At 46.5% G+C, this 6,544-nt stretch overlaps 2 protein-coding genes across 2 annotated transcripts in view; one reads left to right on the top strand and one right to left on the bottom strand.

Annotated features, from left to right (window-relative positions):
• The window catches only part of LOC140185019 (uncharacterized), a 777,523-nt gene that overhangs the window by 540,665 nt on the left and 230,314 nt on the right, over positions 1–6,544 (bottom strand). The gene's annotated exons all lie outside the window — the stretch shown is intronic.
• Positions 1–6,544, top strand: part of LOC140185475 (uncharacterized) — a 240,726-nt gene that overhangs the window by 194,210 nt on the left and 39,972 nt on the right. The window lies entirely within an intron of this gene.

The raw sequence follows: 6,544 nt of genomic DNA, 5'->3' as shown, positions 1-6,544 counted from the left end.
GCCTGTGTGCCAGTCGGCCTCATGGGCGAAAGAAAAAGAACAGAAATGAAGCCAGTGAGAAGAGCCTGGCTCAGTCTAACGCGGGACTGAAAGGGGCAAGTTCTGAAAAAAGAGGAACAAGAGGCTGAAGATGCTGGAATCTGGAGTAAAAAACGTGATGTCAGAAGAACTGGGCGGGTCAGGCAGCATCTGTGGAGAGAAATGTACAATCGACTATCCGGGTCGAGATACTTCATCAGGCCTGTCTCAGCCCGTTTCCCTCCACAGATGCTGCCTGACACATTGAGTTCCTCCAACTGCTCGGTTTTTATTTTTATCCAGGTCTAAAGAGAGTCAGAGTGGGGTGTAGAACGATTGATTAGTAAATATTGAAAGCAGCTACTAAATTAGTTCATGCCGTGAAACTTGGGATGTGGAGAAAATATTGTGCAGTGAGGAGACAGATGCAGTGTTGATGACTGACTTGTGGCTGCAGGAAAAAGTAGAAGATTAAACATTCTTCGGAAAAAAGACATTATTTTTTTCGGCGAGTCCTGATTTCCTGTGCCCTTCGTCTGAAGAAACTTCTCGACTTCACCCATGTCTGAACTGGTGTAGGGGGCAGTGTTTCAGATGTCAGGATCACTGGGACCTCTGCTGAGGCAGGTGGGACCTGTACAAGAGAGAAGGGTTACACCTGAACTACAAGGGAACCAATATCCTTTCAGGTAGTTTGGTTAATGAGAAGGGCTACACCTGAACTACAAGGGAACCAATATCCTTTCAGGCAGTTTTGTTAATGAGAAGGGTTACACCTGAACTACAAGGGAACCAATATCCTTTCAGGCAGTTTTGTTAATGAGAAGGGTTACTTCTGAACTACAAGGGAACCAATATCCTTTCAGGCAGTTTTGTTAATGAGAAGGGCTACACCTGAACCACAAGGGAGCCAATATCCTTTCAGGCAGTTTTGTTAATGAGAAGGGCTACATCTGAACTACAAGGGAATCAATATCCTTTCAGGCAGTTTTGTTAATGAGAAGAGTTACACCTGAACTACAAGGGAACCAATATCCTTTCAGGCAGTTTTGTTAATGAGAAGGGTTACACCTGAACTACAAGGGAACCAATATCCTTTCAGGCAGTTTTGTTAATGAGAAGGGCTACACCTGAACTACAAGGGAACCAATATCCTTTCAGGCAGTTTGGTTAATGAGAAGGGTTACACCTGAACTACAAGGGAACCAATATCCTTTCAGGCAGTTTTGTTAATGAGAAGGGTTACACCTGAACTACAAGGGAACTAATGTCCTTTCAGGAAGTTTTGTTAATGAGAAGGGCTACACCTGAACTACAAGGGAACCAATATCCTTTCAGGCAGTTTTGTTAATGAGAAGGGTTACACCTGAACTACAAGGGAACCAATATCCTTTCAGGCAGTTTTGTTAATGAGAAGGGCTACACCTGAACTACAAGGGAACCAATATCCTTTCAGGCAGTTTGGTTAATGAGAAGGGTTACACCTGAACTACAAGGGAACCAATATCCTTTCAGGCAGTTTTGTTAATGAGAAGGGTTACACCTGAACTACAAGGGAACTAATGTCCTTTCAGGAAGTTTTGTTAATGAGAAGGGCTACACCTGAACTACAAGGGAACCAATATCCTTTCAGGCAGTTTTGTTAATGAGAAGTGCTACACCTGAACTACGAGGAAAATAATATCCTTTCAGGCAGTTTTGTTAATGAGAAGGGTTACACCTGAACTACAAGGGAACCAATTTCCTTTCAAGCAGTTTTGTTAATGAGAAGGGTTACACCTGAACTACAAGGGAACCAATATCCTTTCAGGCAGTTTTGTTAATGAGAAGGGTTACACCTGAACTACAAGGGAACCAATATCCTTTCAGGCAGTTTTGTTAATGCTATTGGGGAGGGTTTGAACTAGATTTGCAGGGGATGAGAAACAGAGTGCCAGAGCAGGTAGCAGAACGGGGGTGAAAATAAGTGATGTTAAAAGTTTATGCAAAGTCACAAATAGAAGGGTTGAGTGTGCTGGTAATACTTCGAGATGTGTTTATTTCAATGCAAGAAGTATTGTGGGGAAGGCTGACGAGCTGAGGGCGTGGATTGACACATGGAATTACGACATTATAGCCATTAGTGAAAATTGGCTACAGGAGGGGCAGGTCTGGCAGCTTAATATTCCAGGGTTCCGATGTTTCAGACGTAGTAGAGGCAGAGGACTGAAGGGTGGGGGGGGGGGAGGGCATTGCTAGTCAGGGAAAATGTTGCAGCAGAGCTCAGGCAGGACAGATTAAAGTGCTTGTCAAGGGATATTAGAACTCTGATAAAGAAGAAGTACGACATGTACAGGGAACAGGGTGTCATGGCTTTCGGTTCACGGTCCAGTCCATCGTTCTTTATTCCAGTTTTTTTCTGGTTTTCCCTTTTTCTGTTGGGTGCTCTAATTGAGACAGCTGATTCAAATTTTGGGCTGGATACATAAATAGCTCCTTGATTCAGCTTCAGTTACTCGATTGCTCCTGTCCAATCCTCCTGTCTGAATCCCTTCTCTGCCCCTTCCTCCTGAAGTCTTGCCCTGCAACCAGTGTCTGAAGACTTGCCTCGCCTTGCCTCACCTGGAGTCTTGCCTCGCCTGTAACACTCGCCTGCACTGCTATCAAGTTCAACCGCCGGAGCAAGATAAGGAAGTGTCTCTGTGTCCATGCCTTCACTAGGTAGGTCTGGCCGTTAGCCTCTACCTTGCGTTCGGAACCGTCTCTTTCTGCCCTCGCCTCCGCTGGGCCGTTTGCCACTACCGTGAGTGGAGATCTGTCTCTCAGTGTTGTGTGTATGAGTCCCGGCCCTACGTCCTGTTGCCAAGGAGGGGTCCCGGCTCTCTGTTCCATGTTCCTGACTTTCAAGATTACCAAGGCTCTCCGATCCTGTCTGCCTCGACCAAGGCTCTGCGTTTCTGTCTCCCTCGACCAAGTCAAGGCTTCGTGTTCTCATCCTGTCCAGATGTCTCGTCCTGTCCATGTGCCTCGCCCAGCCCAGGAACACCTCGCCCAGACCGGTGTTGGAGTTCCCTTGTCCTGTCCAAGCCACGTCTAAGAACCGCGTCCTGTCCAAGCCACGTCCAAGAACCGCGTCCTGTCCAAGCCACGTCCAAGAACATCGTTCTGTCCAAGCCACGTCCAAGAACATCGTTCTGTCCAAGCCACGTCCAAGAACATCGTTCTGTCCAAGCCAAAACTTTGTGTTCTCGTCCTGTCCATGTGTCTCCTCCTGTGCTGGAGTTCCTTCATCTTGCCCAGGAGTCTCTCGTTCTGTCCTGTAGCCTCGCCTAGTCCTGTCTTCCAAGACCACGTAATGTCTTCGCCTAGTTCCAGAGTCCGAGCCCGAGTCAAGACCCAGGGTCTGGGTCCTTGTCCAGGCTCTGGCTCGGAGTCCGAACGCAAGCCACGAATAACTCATCTTCGAGGAAGCCAAGCCACATCCAGTCCTGTAGCCATGTCATGTCCTCGCCTAGTTCCGGGGTCCGACCCCAAGTTAAGACCCAGGTTCTGGGTCCTTGTCCAATCCCTGGCTCGGAGTCCAGGCCCAGGCTCCTGCTTCCTAGTTCCTAGTCCTGGTCCAGCTTGCCCAGCCAATGTCCTAGCCCAAGTTTGTGTTCTTATCCCAGTTCCTAGTCTGCATCCAGCCGCGTCCCTAACGCTAGTCTCTAGTCCCGTCCTGTTCCTAGCACTTCAGTGTCTGTGTCTTGCATTTCGGTCCGTACCCAGCACCTCCCATATGACACAGCCAGCAAATAAGATGCTTGAGGAGTATAAAAACTGTAAAAATATACTTCAGAAAGAAATCGGGAGGGCGAAAAGTAAACATGAGTTTGCTTGGCAGTCAAGGTGAAGGATAATCCAAAGAGCTTCTACAGCTATATTAAGAGCAAAAGGATATTAAGGGATAAAATTGGTCCTCTTAAAGATCAGAGTAGTCGGCTGTGAGTGGAACCAAAAAAATGGGGAGACCTTAAATGTTTGTTTGCGTCTGTGTTCACTAAGGGATCTTGCATGGAGTCAATGGAAATAAGGCAAAGAAGTAGTGAGATGTTGGAACCAATACAGATTGAAGAGGGTGAGCTGCTTCCTCCCTTGAAGCAAATCAGAGTAGATAAACCCCCAGAACCTGACAGGGTATGCCCTCGGACCTTGAAGGAGACGAGTGTTAATATTGCAGGGGCCCTGGCAGATATATTTAAAATGTCGGTATGAGGTGCCAGAGAATTGGAGGATAAAAACGGCTCTAAAAGTAATCCGGGAAATTATAGGCCGGTAAGTGTGACGTCATTAGTAGGTGAATTATTGGAAGGAGTACTGAGAGATAAGATCTACAAGTATTTGGATACATAAGGACTTATTAGGGAGAATCAACATGGTTTTGTGCGTGGTAGGTCACGTTTAACGAATCTATTACAGTTTTTCGTGGAAGTTACGAGGAATGTAGATGACAGGAAGGCAGTGGATATTGTCTACATGGACTTCAGTAAGTCCTTTGACAAGGTCCCGCATGGGAGGTTAGTTAGGAAGATTCAGTCACTGGGTATACATGGAGTGGTAGTAAATTGGATTAGACATTAGCTCAACGGAAGAAGCCAGAGAGTGGTAGTGGTAGTGGACGATTGCTTCTCTGAGTGGAGGCCTGTGACTAGTGGTGTGCCACAGGGATCAATGTTGAGTCGATTGTTATTTGTCATCTATATCAATAATCTGGATGATTATCTGGTAAATTGTATCAGCAAAATTACTGATGATACAAAGACTGGAAGTGTAGTGGACAGTGAGGAAGGTTTTTAAAGCTTGCAGAGGGACTTAGAACAGCTGGAAAAATGTGCTGAAAATGGCAGATGGAGATTAATACAGACAAGTGTAAGGTCTTGCACTTTGGAAGGGCAAACCAAGGTAGAACATACAAGGTAAATGGTAAGGCACTGGGGAGTGCAGTAGAACAGAGGGACCTTTGAATACAGATAAAAAAATCCCTAAAAGTGGCGTCACAGGTAGATAGGGTCGTAAAGAGAGCTTTTATAAATCAAAGTACTGAGTGTAAGACTTGGAATGTTGTGATGAAGTTGTATAAGGCATTGGTGCGACCGAATTTCGAGTATTGTGTACAGTTTTGGTCACCAAATTACAGGAAGGATATAAATAAGGTTGAAAGAGTACAGAGAAGGTTTACAAGGATGTTGCCAAGGCTTGAGAAACGGAGTTACAGAGAAAGGTTGAATAGGTTAGGATTTTATTCCCTCGAGCATCGAAGAATGAGTGGAGATTTGATAGAGGTATATGAACTTATGATGGGGATAGACAGAGTGAATGCAAGCAGGTTTTTTTCCACTGAGGCAAGGGGAGAAAAAAAAAAACAGAGTACATGGGTTAAGAGTGAAGGGGGGGGGAAGTTTAAAGGGGACATGGGTGTGCTTCTTCACACAGAGAGTGGTGGGAGTGCGGAATCAGCTGCCAGATGAAGTGGTAAATGAGGGATCACTTTTAACATTTAAGAAAAGCTTGGACAGGTACATGGATGAGAGGAGTATGGAGGGATATGGTCCAGGTGCAGGTCAGTGGGACTAGGCAGATAAATAGCTCGGCACAGCCAAGAAGGGCCAAAAGGCCTGTTTCTGTGCTGTAATGTACTATGGTTCTATGGTTCTATGTCCGTCCTGTCTGTAATGGAAGGCCCGGTCTTCCTCACTATGGGCACGGCCCAGACGTTGATTTTGTTTCCTCAAAATAGATTTTGATCACCGTAAAAATATTCACAAGGATAAACCGTGTAATGTCGTTACCCAATGAATTTACATTCTTTATTTGTGCGGTATTTAGTGTTCTTTTACATTCGTTAAAACGGATAGGACTGTTGTCGCACATGTGGCCCCCTGGAGTGTTCTACTACTACAATAACTTAGAGGCTTCCTCACTCAACCCGGCCCCTCGCTGTCCAGTAGTCGAGGAACTCTAAAGTTTCAATAGTATCCCTGCAGCCTGGAATGTGTGAGCTGGCAGCATTCCTGTCCAACAGGAATTTCCAACCTTTTTTCCTGCCATGGACCAATACCTTTTACCGCGCGTCCCATCCCCAACTTGAGAACCCTTGCTCTACGGACATCTCGATGGAATGGCAGAACAATTCGTTTCAGGAGCCTTTCGCCTAGTTGATGATCTTCCAGCAGCACTTGATGTCTGTTTTTCTCTGCGTCCTGTGAGCCCCTGTCACACAGCTGCTGTGACACAGGCCCTTGCATCTTTCTCCACATATCTTCACCAGCCCACAGTCCACAAAGAGATGAGTGACCGTCTCGTCTCCACTGCTGTAATCTCGCAGCAGCGCGCTGTGGAAGTGATCTCCGGGCATGCAGCAAGGATCAGACTGGGACGGCCTCTTTTCGCCGCCAGCCACATAAGGTCTTGGTGCCTGTTGGTGAGATCTGGTGATGAGGTATTCTGCCAGGTGATCTGGACTGTCTGCTCAGGGAAACACCCCACTGTGTCCAACCAGTCCTTCCCC

Source organism: Mobula birostris, chromosome 20 (genome assembly GCF_030028105.1).
Source record: "Mobula birostris isolate sMobBir1 chromosome 20, sMobBir1.hap1, whole genome shotgun sequence".
NCBI lineage: Eukaryota > Metazoa > Chordata > Chondrichthyes > Myliobatiformes > Myliobatidae > Mobula > Mobula birostris.
The sequence above is the reverse complement of the archived record's forward strand: the minus strand, read 5'-3'. Positions and strand labels throughout refer to the sequence as shown.